Here is a 17,712-nt window from a genome sequence, read left to right as displayed (position 1 = left end):
AGATCTTATCCATTCAACAGTCACAGAATCCAATCCAAAGCTTTCCAGTTTGTTTATTGTTCTGCGATGCGGGACTGTGTCAAAAGCCTTACTAAAGTCTAGATAAGCTATATCTACGCCCCCCCTTTGATCTATTACTTTTGTCACCCAGTTGAAAAAGTCAATAATATTTGTTTGGCATGATCTTCGCTGAATAAATCCATGTTGTTTGGGACCCTGCAAATTGTTGGATTTTAGATATTCCACCACTCTTTCTTTTAATAGTGTTTCCATTATTTTCCCACTACTGATGTAAGGCTTACTGGTCTGTAGTTACTTGCTTCTTCTCTGCTTCCACTTGTGTACAGTGGTATTAAATTTGCTCTTTTCCAGTCCTCTGGAATCACTCCTGATACTAGCGACTAGTTGAATAATTCTGTTAATGGTGTTACCAGGACTCCTTTAAGATCTTTTAGTATCCTTGGATTTATCCCATCTGGCCCCATTGATATATCCACTTTCAGCTGTAAATGTACTTTCATGTACCTCATTTTTATGAATACCTTACTGTGGCCCCTTCCCCTCTCCTTCTGTAGTGAATACTGAACAAAAATAATAATTTAGATGATCTGATATCTTTGTCTCCCTCGATTATGTACTCACTCTCTGCCTTAAGTCTTGTTATTTTTCCATTTGACTTCCTCCTTTCACTTATATACTTAAACAAGTTTTGCTCCCTGTATCCACTTACTGGGCCATTTTCTCCTTGGTTTCTGCCTTTGCACTCCTAATCACCTTCTTAGCCTCCTTACCTTGGGCAAGTTACACCTCTTTGTCATTATTATTTTGATTCTGCTTACAGTATATTTCCTAAAAGCCATCTTTTTTGCTTTCATACTAGTTTATACCTCTTTTGTAGATCACACCGGCTTCTTTTTCCTGGTGCTTTTCATAACCCTTTTAATACAAAGGTCTGTAGCCTTTAGTATTGCATTTTTATTTGTTCCCACCTTTCCTGCACTCTTCTACTGACTCACTAACACATTTTCCATCTCTGCAAAGTCAGCCTTCCAAAATCTAACACTTTTGTTTGTGTATGGCATGAATTGGACCCTGTCTTTATACTAAAGCATACTGCTTGGTGATCACTGGATCCTAGGTTCTCACCCACATTTACATCTGATTTTATGTCACAATTTGTGAGTATCAAGTCTAGAATAGCTTTTTTGTGAGTGGCTCCCTCACCAATTGTTTGATAGATGCTTCCTGCAGAGAATTTAGAAAGTCGCCACTTCTAGAGGAACTTGCAGCAGACACCTCCCAGTTTAAATCAGGTAAATTAAAGTCTCCCATGATTTATGACTTCCTTTTAAAGCCATTCTAGTAGTGTCCTGCAATAGGTACCTGTCCAGTTCCTGTCCCTGTCCAGTTGGTCTATAGATCACCCCAGTGTGAATTATGTTCTTGTCCCCCGTTTCTATGGTCACCCAAAAGGTGCATTATATATTTTGTATTATAGTAGCATTTATGCTGTTTTTCACATACATAGCTACTCCTCCTCCAATCTTCCCCATGCTCCTGGCATTTGCACACAAAGCTCTATGATTTTGCTTGCGTATATTTTTTTTCTAGACATGTTTAAACAGTATATTAGAAAATGATAACATTTAAGATGTATTTTGGAATGACCTGGTCTCAGATGTTGTTCAATGTTTGTTCAACTGTTATTTAAAAATGTTCACACTTTGTAATTTCCTCACTTCGTAAATTTCCAAACTCAGACAACTGCCACCTTAACTGAAATGCAACAGCGTTCAAACGCACTGGCACACTTGCATTTCACCGACTCCACCCCAGTCACCTCCCACAAACAGCACCTCCTGTCAGTCACCCTACGATTGGTCTGCATAGTCACTGCGATCGCAGTCTCGATCGCAGTGGCTGGTTCACGCACTGCGATGCATGCGCAGAACGCAACAATTGGCTGATGCGTGCGTATTCAGGGTCTGAGTTTAACCTGTGGAAAATAAGACCGGCACAACTACACTAAAGAGCAGAGGAATGAATGTATCCCAATGATTTTTCTACCACAAAGGGATTTGAGGATATCCAGTATTCCCTCAGAATGAAAGTTCTCTTGGGCACAGGTGTACTGATAAAAGAAGATAAAATTATATATTGTACACCAGAGGTTGCCAAACGCGGTGCACAAGGCTCCCCAATAGTTCAGGTTTTAGAAATATCCATGGATGAGCACAGGTGATTAAATCAAATTGACTGAGGTACTAATTACATCACCTGTGCTCAACCATGGACACCTCTAAAACTTGAGCTGTTGGGGAGCCTTGTTGACTACGTTTGGGAACCTCTGCTGCACACTCTATGTTAAATATTGGCGCTTTACAAACAGATGTTAGCTCACCAAAAAAAGTGAGATTTCAGGCAAAGAAAAGTATGAATTCCTAGATGGCTTAATCTGGCTATGGAAATTATTTCAATGAAATTATCTTTTCTGGCTGAAGTCTTTCAAATTTATTAATAAAGCATACAAAAGAAGTCTCCAAAATGCTGACCTTTAAGCGGTAAAATCCATAAGTTAAATAATAACTCTCAATGGTCCTGATTCAGAGGTGGACTTAATATTGCTGTCAGGCATAGTGGAGTTTATTTTTGATACAAAGCTGCCAAAGCTGCACTACGCACGCGCACAGTGATGTATTAGCGACGGTGGAGCCAGTGAGGATTTATTTGCAAAGTGAGTGACAAGCGGGCAGGGACCAATTTCTGGGCATGCTCTAGTTGAGCCTCTGTAAATTCATATGCAGCTTGAGAGGCCCCAAGGTCTTAGATAAGACGGACATTCTGAGACAGCAAAGGGTTACTCAGATGCTCAATGTGCATTCGATGTGTGGTCGATGTTCCTAATATTTGGTCTGATATGAGACGCCGGAGGGGGGCGTCTCTGTGCACAAGATAACAGCTAAGTCATTAGAAAAACAAAATAAAACATTTTTTCCAGTTTAAAACAAAAAAAACGCAGTCTTTTCTAATTGAATTTAAAAATTACATTGTGTATTTCAAGAAGTGAGTGTTCAATTTAGATGAGTGACACAGCGTATATTATTGTTCTGTGTGCGTGGTGTGCCACCTTTAGTCTGCACCCCAAAACAATTCTCACAAAGACCTATTCCTCTAAGTGCATGCAATCAATTGCCAGTGTCTTTTTTTGTGTAAAAAACAAAGCTATTGGTGCAAACAATTTTGCATAGTGTTTTGTCCTTCCAGTGGAAATGACGGCGTGTGCAGTGGTGTCGCACCCTTAAGCTGGCCACACATCTAAAGATTATCTGTCCAACCAGCCAACTAGTTGATTGGTTGGAATGAAAATCTGGTAAGGAATACAGGGTCTCATTCAGACCTGCTCGCGAGCGCAGGACGCTCGCAAGCGGGTCGATGTTATCCCAATGCGCATGCGCACGACGGAGGGAGCTCCGTCGTGTGAATGTGCGAGACCCGGCCAGCGACAGCCAAGCTATCGCTCCGGGTCTCGCACCAAAGGGGGCGTGCTGTCGATGGTGACTGACAGCACGCCCCCTTTGGTGGGCATGCCGGGGGCATGGCTGCCAGACGGAGGCGTTCCCATGGGAACGCCTACCGTCCGGGTCCGGCCCCACTGACATCACTAGTGATGTCAGTGGGAGTGATTTTGGCTCTGATAGAGCCAAAATCACTCCAGGGCTTGCGGCCATGAGACCCTACCGCAGGGTCTCGTCGCAAGCCCGATGGTCGCGATGGTCTTAACCATCGCGACCATCATCATGGACGCTCGCATAAGCTGTGGGTGGTAACCCACAGCTATGCGAGCGTCCAAAAGGCTGCTCCACATTTAAATAGGACGGCCCTGATTCAGAGCGAGCGCTCTGGTCAGAGCGTCCGGCTCTGAATCAGGGCCACAATCAGCAATTTCCTCCCAATGCTGGAAAATGGACCAAAACTGTTGTTTGAACAAATAGTTTAGATCAAACATTTAACAAACTTGTCTAAACAACCATTTTCATCTGTTTTCTGGCATTTAGGAGCAAATTGCTGATCATCATTTACTCCCATATGTTACCAGATTTTCATTCTAACCAATCAACTAGTTGGCTGGCTGGATGTAAGTTGGTCTAGTGTGTGGCCAGCTTTAAACTGCTTAATTTGATTAATTTACACACAAGCAGCCTGCACGTATCTCACTATGTGCAGGCTGCTTGTTCAGGAGTGTTTGGCTGCATTCAGACTGGAAACTCGGGGAGAAACATGAACACATTACACTATTCGAAAAACATAATTCAGAAAAACTTAATTCTTGGTAAATTTAGCTGACAAAAGTTTCACGTGTTCTTGCGATGCTGTGTGTGTTTCAGCTGACAAAAGTCTTCCGTGTTCCTGCGATGCTGTGCGTGTTTCAGCTGACAAAAGTATCCCATTTACAGTCAATTTAGACCACCTCACAGCTCACAATATTGTTTTCACCATTATTGGCCAAAGGTTGAAGTGAGGTGGCTGGTTTCTAAGTGACAGAACAGTGGCACAGACACCGCAGCTCACAAGGTTCCCAGCTGTGCTGAAAACTCACTCCGAGTACACACTGAAGGGTGGGCAGCTTAAGTAATGTGAAGCCAGTTTGTACAAGGGCCTCCAAATTGTGTTTTTTCCCTTCCAGTACTTGAAGGGACTCTGTGACATGTCTAGTTGTATGGTGCCATGAAAATGATCCTCCACCATCCTTTGGATGGTGATGGTATCAGATGGAGTTATAATAGAGGTGTCACTAATGTTAGACAATTCTTTTAGACCCAACCTGATGTCAAAATGTTGGGTTGACTTATCTGCATCACCACTGGGTCTTTTGGGAAAGCTGAATTTTTTTCTGGCTGCTGCTGAAGAAACTGAAGGAGGAGACGTCATAGTGACATGTGTTACTTGTGTTGCCAACTTGCTCACAAGGAGCTCTTGCATCTTTTAAGATCTGGGTCAGTTGGAAAGAAAGACACAGCATACGACTTAAACTTAGGATCAAGCACGGTTGCTAAAATGTAGTGATCAGATTTCAAGATATTGGCCACCAGTGGCTCCTGGCAAAACAAATAAAGGACTCGATCTAAAAGTCCAGCATACTTTGCGGAGTCGCTTTGTTTAATCTCCTCCTTCAATTTCTCCAGCTGATTTTCCAAAAGCCTAATTAGTGGAAACACCTTACTCAAGATAGCAGTGTCAGCACTCACTTCACATGTGGCTACTTCAAATGGTTTGAGCACCTTGCACAAGACAGAAAGTACTCTCCACTGTGCTGGGCTAAGGTACATTCCCCCTACTCTCCCAATATCATGGCTTGTTGTATAGCTATGGATGGCTTTTTGTTGTTCCTCCATCCGCTGAAGCATTTAAAGGGTGGAGTTCCACCTTGTTACCACCTCTTGCTTCAGTTGATGGCAGGGCAAATAAAACTGCTCTTGCAGGTGCTGCAATTTCCTGTATGCTGTTGATGAATGCCAAAATGTCCTGAAATTTTTCGGGCCACAGACAGCATCTCCTGCACACCCCTGTCATTTTTGAAAAAACCCTGCACCACTAAGTTGATCATTTGGGATGTGTTGAAATTCACATTCACCCAGCTGTAATGCTTTCACAATATTAGTGGCATTATCAGAAATCACAAATCCTGAGGAGAGTCCAAGTGGGGTAAGCAGGGCTGCCATCAGGGGGAACTGCCGGGACTTGAGTCCTGGGCCCATACCCTGGCAGAATGGGGGGGGCCCGCTGGTTTCTACCACTCGGGCACAGCCAGCAGCAGCCCCACACTACCCCTTGAACAAAAGAAGGAGGCCTGGTCCTCATTAAGTAAATGGTGGAGCGCCCACTCGGGCCGCTCCTCCAACCAGCAGCTGGACATACAGAGACCAGCCAGCCCCTATGTACAATAAAGTTTGTTTGGACTGTAGTCGGCGCTCATGACATCATGACATCATGCTGCGCTGCTGAGGTGAGAGGTCGGAAGAGCCGCGGTGAGAGAGGAGCAGCGTCTGTCGGGGGATGCAAAGAGAAGAAGTCAGAAGGAAGTACTCTGAGCCTTCTTCAAGGAAAAAGGTAAGTACGGAAGAAAATGCTGGGCAGGGCAGAAGGCAGAGCTCTGATTTGGTCTGGTCCAGTCATATTTATTAAACCAGGGGAGAAAGAGAACTTATGTGTGTGTGTATATATATTATATATGTGTGGGTATATATAAATTATATATATGTGTGTGTATATACATGTGTATATATATTTTATATATATATCTACAAAATATGTATGTGTGTGTTTGTATATATATGTGTGTATATATATATGTGTGTGTGTATATATATTATATATGTGTGTGTATATATAAATTATATATATATGTGTGTGTATATACATGTGTATATATATTTGATATATATATCTACAGTATATATATATGTTTGTTTGTATATATATATATATATATATATATGTGTGTGTGTGTGTAAATATATATATATATATATATATATGTATATATATGTATGTAAGCACTCCTACGGCTCACGGTTTCTGTATTATATGGGAAGGGGGAGGGGCCTGCCTATTTACTAAGTCCCGGGCCCAACAATTTCTAATGGCAGCCCTGGGGGTAAGCCATGTTTCTATGACATCTCTTAGTTTTTCTAAGAGGTTGTCAGTGGTATGCCTCTTATTGAAGCCGGTGATACACAGATTAGCCTGCCTCTGAATGAGCTGGTGTTGTTTGTTAGATACTGCTTCTGCTGAAGGTGATTCTCCCGCTCAGTGGGCTGTCACAGTCATGTAATCTTTAGTTTGCCCACTACAGCTTGTACACATATCTGTGGTTAAGTGGACAGTGGGTACAATGGCATTTTGTAGGCCAATAATTAGTTTTTTTTTTTACATACTGGTACAGCTGAGGAATGGTCTTTCGGGTAAAATGAAACCGAGATGGAAGTTGGTACTGGGGACACAGGACCTCAATTAGCTGTGTAAAACCCACTGCATTAATTGCAGATATTGGATGCAGATCTAATACTAGCATAGCTGTCATGGCGTCAGTGATCTGCTGTGCGACTGGGTGAGAGCTATCATACTTGCTTCCCCTTGCAAATGATTGTTTAACAGTCAATTGTTTTGTTAAACTACTACTAGTAGCCTTCTTGGTCCACTTCTGGGATGAAGATCCACCCCCAGCAGCAGCAGGCCTAGCGCTCAAGGACTCTTCCTGGAAAGGGGAGGAGTCACCTAGCAATAAAAAATTTGATGCAGGACTGCCTCTGATCATTACTGAGGTTATTGATGATGAAGGTGTTGGTGGTGGAGATTGCAGGTGCTGGGATCTAGTAGAGAAAAGGGAGCTAGCTGATGCTGGACTGCTTGTTATTTTTTAACACCAGTTTCTGATGTTATCAAATACTTGTCATGGGGTCGCTGCAGATGGCGTAATAGTGTGGAGGTTCCTAGATGCTTAATGTTTCTACTTCTACTTACTGTGGTTCCACAACGGCTACAGCTGGCTTGACAAATGTCAGGATTTGGGTAAAAATAATTCCACACATAAGAGATGGATTTGTTGGTCCTACTGTTGGTCCTGTCCTGGCCAAGAGCAGCTTCCACTGGTGCCAACTTACACAAACAACATCCTCAATATTCTCATTATTGCCAGCGTCAGCTACCTGTACACAAATATCCCCTTCATCCTCCTGCAATTCCACATTGGTATGCTCAATTTCATCAGCAATACTTATGCTGCTCATCCCCACAAATACAGAGGGTGCAGAAATTGTGGAAGTCAGGCTCACAATAACACTCGTGGACACACTTACTACCTCATTCAGAGTCGGTCGTTGCGGCCGCATGGTCGTACGACCAACGACCGCAAAATCTGATCGTACGGCAGGGCGATCGTAAACAAAGTGACGCCCATTCATTAGCACTGCACCTCCTCTACCAGCTACCGACTGATCTGAACGAACGATCGAGTCAATCATAGTCAGGCGCTGTCAGTCGCTGTAGGCTAATTATGTTCTGATGTTTGCGGCCGTATGTGCTGTTTTGATGGTCACATGTCATGTTTACATGGACTATCGATCAGCTTGTTATTAGCTTGTTGGCAATTATCTAATTAAGTGTTTAACTCTTGCTGTTCTTTCAAACGAGTTTTTTATCATGTGTCAATAAACTTTATTGTTCATTTCGTGTTTGTTTTCTCTGTTCTTATTTTTTCACACAAAGTTAAAAACAAAGTAAGGTTTATTAACTGTGAATGTCTGTTTCCTAATTGTGTTAACTTTATAAATGCATGTGCATTTTGCGTTAGGCTCATTTGCACTCTTATGTTTGCAATTGCACACTGCGTGTTGTAGCCAATCAAATGTGACCTTATTTTTTGGGACACATGATTAAAGGATTGGCCAATAGTGATGTTTTTGATGAAAGTGTAAATATTTTAGCCAATCATATTTTTTCTACCCCATGTATATTTCATGTTTTCTGTAAAAACGCCCATTGCCATCATGAGAGCCGCAGCATTTACCAGGAGAGAGCTGCTTGTCCTGGTCGACATAATGGAGAGGCGTATCACCCATGCTGTGCCGCCCATTTCAAATAGGACAAAATGGGCCGGCTATGCGGAGGTGAGGCGAACCCTCCGATCAGCGGGGTTTCGCAGAAACATTGCCCAATTAGAGAGTCGCTGGTCGGACCTGGGCCGCCGGTCGCCTGCGTTCCTCAGGAATTTGCGTTTGCAAATACGCAGACGTAAGTATGTATTTGTTTAAAAGTATTAATTAGTGGACTGTTAAAAATGTATGTTCCTTTGCCAATTATTTTAGTCAATGTTAAAAAACCCTCCTGTATGTTGTCCCTATTGTACAGAATATGTACTTGTATTGTGTAACCGAAATTCAAAACTTTATTTTTGGGTTTTTTTGTTTACATTTTAGAAGCCCAGCGGAGACAGAGAAGGGCACGGCGAGTCCAAAGACAAGCTACCAACCAGCAGCCCTCACCTGCATCTCCTCAACCCAAACCTCCCTCCCCACCACCATACTCCCCCAGTAACCCTCCTTCCCTCTTCCAATCCTCCTCAAGTCTGCCTCCCTCCCCTGCCCACTCATCCCAAATGTCCCAAATCTCCACTGATCTTTCCGCCTCCATTTCCCCTTCCACCATTCCCCCCACTCCCGAATATTCACCCTCACCCGAAGCTTCGCCGGCACCATCTGTTGCTGTGTCTGAACACTCTCAGGGTATGTTTTTTTTATTTTAATTTTTTGGGGTGTTGTTGTTATCCATGTATTTGTTAAAATTTCTGTGCTTTTTTTGTTGTTTTGAAAATTTGCTGTATGGGGTTTAACATCATTGCGCAGTAATGCTGTTTTTCAGACTTACAACCTTATGTTTATTGTCTGGCCCTTTTTTTGTTTTGGGATCCTCAAAAATATATTTTTTTTTTATTTCAAAAATTTTTTGGAGTTTGAGGAACTAATAATTAAATTTGGATTAGTATTTTACAATGTAAAAAAAACTGTCAACAAACTTGCCAAGGTGCTAGGAACCAGACTACCCTTGTTGATTTTGTGTACACTGTGTTTAAAATGTACTAATGTACTTAGGCAAAGTGATGTTTTTTATAGAAAACAAATAATAAATTTTTTTGGCTTATCAACAACATTCTAAAAGTGAATACGTGCATTGTGTTTTAAGGATATGGCCATCATGACTTAAGAATACACCTCCCATTATTTGTAACATCATCATAGTGGATTTTGGCTTATGCCACATAGTTAGGGTTTAAAATTAGTTGAACAACAGAAAAGTAGAAACCTATTAATAATGTTGTGTGTCTGATACTTTCAAACACACCGTAACATCAGTGTGTAAACACTTTTTGGTACATTGAATAATGTGTAATGTTCAAATGTTTCTAATTGTAATGAAGTATTTAATCCGCATTTTTTACAAATTTTCTACAGATCTAACCCACATCCGGAGGGAAATTCAGGAGGAGCTGCGAGAGACCTCAGGCTACTTAATGCAGGCCTACTGCTGCCTCCAAAGATTAGTGGGGCGTTTGGAGGATGTGTAGTATTTTTTAATTTTACATTTTTAGGACATTTCTTTTTTTTATGTAATCTGTTTTTATTGAAAACGAAAACAGCACAGTACATATATGGCCTACAATGGCCCACAGAGACAGCAAATAAAGTCAAATAACAATATGAATTCAGTGGACAAACATAATCATAAAATATGAAATAAAGGAGCAAGAGAGAATAAATCTCAGATCGCTTAGTTTTGAACATGCTTTCAAATATTACTAACTGAAATAAAATAAAATAAAAAGACAAAAAACAATATAAAAGCAAAGATCAAAATAACTAATAAAATAAGATACATAAGAATTAAGAAAGGAAATAATATATAAAAAGATAACAAAATAATGGGGAAAAGTAAAAGAGGATGTCGCCATATCCTAAGAGGCACTTAAGTATTTATTTTGTACTCAGCAGTCTCTTTAAAATTCAATCAGCAATACCAAATTTCAGTAAAATCTACGGGAGATGATTTAGACAATGAGAGGTCCTCCATATACATATACTGATCTATTCTCTGGAACCATCGAGAGATGGGAGGACAAGTCGAAGACCTCCAATAACATGGTACAGTAGCCCTCGCAGCCTTCACCAGATGACGCAACATGGATTTTTTATATATGGATATTGGAAGGTCAGATAAATTTAGCAACCAAAATTCAGGTTTATCAGATAAAGGAAGACCAGTAATCAATTCCGATAATTCTCGAACCTTCCTTCAGAAGTCAGCTATCACCAGGCATTGCCACCAAATATGGAAATGGGTGCCCACCGCCTGTTGACAACACCAGCATAAATCAGATAAATTTGGAAACATCCGGGGGATGTGAACAGGGCATCTATACCACCTTGCCAAAATCTTATATTGGGTTTCTAGAACTTGGAGTGAAGAGGAACTAGCAAAAGTAAAATCAAATATTTGTGACCACTGATCCTCAGTTAGTTCCCTTCCTAGTTCACCATGCCAAGCAGAGACATAAGAAGGTAGAGATGGGTTAGAGCACTCAAGACATATTTGACATATGGAAGAAATAAGGTGTCTTGGTGGGTCTACTGCCATACATAAAACTTCATTTTTAGTTGGAGTCCAACGAGGTTCACTAGCCTTAAGAGAATTAACATAATGTCTTAATTGGAGATATACCCAAAATGAACGGGGAGGAAGATTATATTTTTGCTGGAGATCTGTAAAGGACCGTATTCCATTAGGTGTCACTAGATGAGATATACGTGTAATACCTTTTGTGGACCAACTAGATAAATTAGATGCCATAAGGCCTGGGGGAAAATCTGGGTTATCTACCAGTGGTGTAGGCAATGAAGCGCATGGGCTAAATGAGGGAAAGTTTCTAAATTTATTCCAACAGCGTAGAGTGGGACCTAGTGTCGGGTTAGATAAAGACGGACATGTAACAATCCAAGGAAGGACATGGGGTGGTTTACCTACTGTGTGACCTACTACACATATCCATTGTTTGGTTGCAGATAGACGAGACATTTCAACAATCCTAGACAAGTGGACTGCATGGTAATAAGTAAGGAAGTGGGGTAATTGCAAACCACCTCTCAAACGGGTTTTCATTAATACAGCCTGTGATAGTCTGGATCTACCTGAGCCCCAAACAAAATGACCCACTAAGCTTTGTAATTCCCGAAAAAAGGAAACTGGTATGATAATAGGCAACACTTGCATCAGGTATAAGACCTTAGGTAAAATAGACATCTTAACCGTATTAATTTTACCCAACCAGGATAGCTTCAGTAGAGACCATCTCTGAAAATCTGTCTTAAATTGTTGAATAAGAGGGGAAAAATTTAGTTGATACAAATTATTATTTGAAGGGGATAGAAGAACACCCAAATATTTAAGACTAGAAGAAGTCCAAACAAAGGGAAAAGCACCTCTAAGACCTGTCACATTGCTGTCAGGGGTTGATATATTCATGGCAACGGATTTGGAATAATTGATTTTAAAATTAGAGATCGCACTGAATCTATCAAACTCATGCATGAGGGCAGAGAGAGAGGTCACTGGCAAAGAGATGGTAGCAAGGAGATCGTCAGCAAATAGTGCCAATTTGTACTCATGGTCTCCAATCTGCACACCTTTAATATCCCTGTTACACTGGATAGCCCTCGCCAATGCCTCCATGCAAAGTACAAATATAAGAGGAGACAGTGGGCATCCTTGACGTGTACCATTATTGATCGGGAAAGGCTCTGAAAGGGCCCCATTGACCCATACTCTGGCCGTGGAAAATTTATAAAGGGCTAAAATACGATGAAGACAGTGAGAGCCTAACCCCATATATCGAAGAAGGCCTTCCATGAACTGCCAATCAATCCTGTCGAAGGCCTTCTCGGCATCTGTTGAGAGAAGGATAACAGGGGACTTAGTATTTTTAACAAAATGGATTATATCAATAATTTTAGAAGTATTGTCCTTAGCCTCTCTACCTCGAACAAATCCCACTTGGTCTTCGTGTATCAAGCCAGGGAGAAGAGAACTATTTGCCAGCATTTTAGCATACTTAAATAAATCATTATTTAATAAAGAAATAGGCCTATAGCTAGCACATTGGGCAGGGTCCTTTCCCTCTTTAGGGATTATTGAAATATGTGCTTCAAGTGTCTGAGGGGAAAAACCTACCCTATCGGAAACTTCATTACAGGCTTTCAAAAAAAGGGGCAACAGCATAGATCAAAACGTCTTATAGTAACTTGCAGGAAAACCATCGGGGCCAGAGCTTTTCCCAAGAGGGGTATTTGACAGAGCAAGATCTAGTTCCTTGTAAGTAATGGGGCAATCGAGAGAAGTCAGATCGCTCTCATCGAGTTGTGGGAAATCAACCGAAGAGAGGTAATTTCTGATCGCTTCTTGATGCGTTAATGAATGGGTAGGTGATTGTTCCTTACGTAAATTATAAAGTTTCATATAATAATTTTGAAAGGCAGCTGCAATCTGAGGAAAGGTGTGGACAACATTCCCCCCTGAATCCCGAACATTGGAGACATAAGATTTTAGCCTCTGAGTATTTAGAGCTCTAGCAAGCATTTTGCCAGGCTTGTTTCCCCATTGATAAAATGTATGCCTGCATTTCTGTAAATCCAATTTAGTTTTATCCTGAAGAAGCTTATTAAGAGCCTGTCTTGCTTCAGTAAGTTCTCTCAATGTAGTTGCATCTAAAGAAGATTTATGGGATGTTTCCAGGGACTTAATACGGGCTAGAAGTTGTTGCCGTTGAGCCATCCTTTCCCTTTTTAATCTAGAACCTAGCTGGATACAGTGTCCTCTAATCACACATTTGTGTGCCTCCCACACCATTATCTTAGACACATCTGGAGCGTCATTAATATCGATATATTCAGCAATGGCTTTGAGAAGATAATTTTTAGTATGAGGGTCACTAAGTAAGATCTCATTAAAGCGCCATGTCCACGGTCTGGGTGCCGAGTTAGGAAAACATATATTTGCAAAAATTGGGGCATGGTCAGACCAGGTAATATGACCTATTTGACTATGGGGAAAATATTGAAGGTTTCTATGATATACAAGAAAGTAGTCAATACGTGAATATACAGAGTGCGGGTTAGAGTGAAACGTATAATCTCTAACCGTTGGTTGTTGAGTCCTCCATAAATCTATCAATTGGTATTCAGAAAGGAGTTGACGTACTCTATGATGGTCCCGCAAGGAGACTCAGGGCGAACCCAAAGAACAGTCTAACACAGGGTCTAAAGACCAATTAAAGTCTCCACCTATTATTACACATCCCTCTCTCAATGGTTGCAAAAGACCTTGTTAAAAAATTGCCTCTGTTTCTGATTAGGAGAATAAACATTTACAATAGTGTATATTTGATTATATATCTTACATTTCAATATCTGACATCTGCCTTCAACTAGAATATGATGAGATATATCTGTAACGGCGAGCCTACGAGAAAGAAGTATAGCCACTCCCAGGGATTTACTCTGAGAGTTATTACTACAAAACACATGACGATAATAATAATTCCCAAGTTTAGGAGCAACTAGTTGTTTAAAGTGTGTTTCTTGCACAAAAGCCACATATACTCTCTCTAGGTGAAGTTCTCACAGTAAAGTGACATTTCTATTAAAAAAAAATAAAGTTGTGTTATTTCCAACATTTGTCCTCTTTTTTGCAACACATTAAAGGGTGTAATTCTGCATGTGAAAAATTTTAGGAACAAAGGTGGGTGCCTTTCCATAGTGTAAGAACTTAAAACATGTATTAGTAAACCTTAAGAAAATTTGCAGTAATGTTGTTTATTTTTCAATTATGGGTTGGCATACATTATATACCTCAAAATGGCTTACAATTTTTTACAACAAACAAGCAACAACATTTTTGCATCATTTAAAACATTTATTACATAACAAACATGTTGCCAACAGGCTTTTAATGGTAAAAAAAAACATAACAGATTCACACATAACAAATGTCCTCATGGATTTGGCAAATTAAACATCTGGCTTAGTCAACCATAAACAAGTATAGTAAAAAACAAACAGATTTTGGAATACTAAACATATCAATAACTAAAACAAAAGGCAAATTAACTAAACATGTTGGGGGATATCTGTGAAAAATGTGTTAGTTGTCCAAAAACATACAGGGTATTGCCAATGGGTTCCATTTTTTATCCATATTTTGGAAAGTGTTGTGATTTTGTTGGTAGGAAAAGAAACAAAAGTAAAAGGGCCACATTAAAATACATTTTGCAAAATTGTATTTTCTTTTCTAAAAAATGTAAATATGCATACCTAAAAAAACGTGAAACAACATCATCACGTCTGGCCCCCACTGACAGCATCACAACACCTTCCTCCGGGAGGCCATCCTCTGGCAAGGCCTCCTCTGGCTGCATGGGTACTCGACTCATTATTGCAATGTTGTGTAAAATCCCACACAGGACCACAATGCGAGAAACCATTTCCGGTGAGTACATGAGTGCACCACCAGAGTGATGGAGACACCGCAACCGGCTCTTTAAAAAGCCGATACAGCGCTCCACCACCTGCCTGGTGGCAGTAAATGCGGCATTATAGTGAGTTTGGGGCCCTGGTGTGGGAGTCAAATAAGGAGTCAGCAGCCAGGGCGTGCAAGGATATCCACTGTCACCTGATGGAAATGGGACACCAAAAGATATACATTTACCATGAGAACCTGTTTACACTATTACTAGAAAGACATACTGGATTTTTACTTACCAAGAATCCACACGTCACCAGCTTGCAGTGTGCTTAATTTGGGCCAAATCCCTGAATGCTGGATCACATATGCATCATGGCTGCAGCCTGGGAATTTAGCATACAGGGAGAGGATCTGGAGGGAGGCATCACATAGCACCATTACATTTAGGGAATGGTAATGTTTACGGTTCCTATATATTTGTTCCCTGCATGCAGGGGGCTGAAGTGCTATGTGAGTGCCATCCACTACCCCTATGACGTTTGGAAAGCCTGCAATTTCAAAAAACTTCTGCTTTACCACATCAAGGGCTTCCGTATCCAAAGGCATACTAATAAAATGTGCTAGCACACGCCTCAGGATCCGTGAAAATGAGGGCTGGGAGAGGCCACCCACCAGCCCCACAGTGGTTTGGAAGGAGCCTGAGGTGCAGAAATGTAACACCGCCAACAACCTTGTAAGTGGTGAGATTGCTGTAGGAATGTTAATCTGACTTTCTGGATCATTTTTTATTTTTGAAAGAGTGTCTAGGATAATATTTGGAGGCAGGCGATAAGTGGTAACAACCACATCATCAGGCATTCCAAAAAGGGTGACATGTGTTCTATATATCTTGGCCCTTGCACGCCTCCTATGCCTACGCCCAGGAGGAGGCTGAGGAAGGTTGGTGTGGGTCAACATGGCCACTATTAGCTGTCCAACATTGCTCTGTAAAGTTAAATTTATATTTTTAATTGGTTCTCCTGAGTGTATTATGAAATTTTGTGCAAAAATACTTAGCTTTATAATAATGGGGCATATTCTTACAGGGTCGGGCAGTGCCATCTTCGGAAATCACTACATGTGTATTTGTTGTTCGATTTAAAAATGAGAGGGAAAAATAAAAAAAAACATTTTTTAAGGACAAAACAATATTACTACTTTTAGTGTTAAAACCATGCTTAATTTTTAAACTTGTAAATATGAATTGTTGTTAAATGTACCAAATTAGAATTTAAAAATAGAACAATAAACAATATTCCCCAAAAATTTTGTAAAAAAAAATAGAAAAAACTAAAAAATAAGTGTATGTTTGAAAAAATAAACACTTACCTGATTCCAGACCAAAAAGGAGTGTTAAACACCTTTAAGAAATATTAAAAATAAAAATTGGAATAAAAAACAAAAAATAACGAAGATTATGATTGTTGATCCCAAAAAAATAACAAACAAAATGCAGTAGGCTGGCACACTTACTTGATTCTTCAAATAACGTTGGATTTAGGAAGAAGACAAAAGGCCGGCCAACCAAACAAAAAAAGTCACTGGATCAAGCCCAAAAACTTATGGGGTTTTTCAAACTCCAAAGCAATCAAATTTTGCTAAACAAAAACAACACCAAAAACAAAACACACAAAAAAAAGGAACACAAAAACCAACAAAACAAAAAAAGGAACACACAAACCAACACCACAAAAAAACAAACACAAAAAAAACCACAAAAAAACAAACACAAACAAAAAAAGTCACTGGATCAAGCCCAAAAACTTACAAGGTTTTTCAAACTCCAAAGCAAACAAATTTTGCTAAACAAAAACAACACCAAAAACAAAACACACAAACAAAAGGAACACAAGAACCAACAAAACAAAAAAAGTAACACACAAACCAACACCACAAAAAACAAACACAAAAAACACCACAAAAAAACAAACACAAACAAAATACACCACAAAAAAACAAACACAAAAAACCACCACAAAAAACAAACACAAAAAAACCCCACAAAAAAACAAACACAAACAAAAAACACCACAAAAAAACAAACACAAGCAAAAAACACCACAAAAAAAACAAACACAAGCAAAAAACACAACAAAAAAACAAACACAAAAAAAACACCAAAAAGAAAGGAGCACCAATAAAAAACCAACCCCAAAAGAAAGGAACACAAAAAAAACAACACTAAAAAAATATTTAAAAAAATAAAAAAAAACCCACAACCAAAATAAATTAATACCAAAAAAATAAAAAACACACAAGTACCTCTCAATCAACTTCAAACAAACACCTCTCAAACTACACACTCAAGCACCTCTCAATCAACTTCAAACAAACACCTCACAAACTACACACACAAGCACCTCTCAATCAAGTTCAAACAAACACCTTCCAAACTACACACACAAGCACCTCCAATCAAGTTCAAACTATTTAACTATTATCAAACACCTCCTGCACCACCAAACACTCCAACTACAACCCACAAGTAAGGAAACATTTGGCTTTGCCTTAAATAAAGAAACCAAACACCAATTATTGAAACATGCAGGAAAGGTGTGCATTTGTAATTAGGGAAATAAGGATGCACGGGTAACCAATCCAGGGATG

General features: G+C 40.0%; 1 long non-coding RNA gene across 2 annotated transcripts in view; it reads left to right on the top strand.

The window, feature by feature from the left end:
* LOC148508647 (uncharacterized) overlaps positions 1 to 10,355 on the top strand; it is a 129,428-nt gene extending 119,073 nt beyond the window's left edge. For both annotated transcript variants that reach the window (XR_015869562.1, XR_015869563.1), the window contains 2 exons: positions 8,976 to 9,281; positions 10,008 to 10,355. This is a non-coding gene — a long non-coding RNA (uncharacterized LOC148508647). The remainder of the gene's footprint in view (positions 1 to 8,975; positions 9,282 to 10,007) is intronic.
* The last annotated feature ends 7,357 nt before the right edge of the window (positions 10,356 to 17,712 follow it).

Source organism: Taudactylus pleione, unplaced genomic scaffold, assembly GCF_031769625.1.
Source record: "Taudactylus pleione unplaced genomic scaffold, aTauple2 ptg000352l, whole genome shotgun sequence".
NCBI classification, from domain to species: Eukaryota; Metazoa; Chordata; class Amphibia; order Anura; family Myobatrachidae; genus Taudactylus; species Taudactylus pleione.
This window is presented reverse-complemented; position numbering and strand designations above follow the sequence as displayed.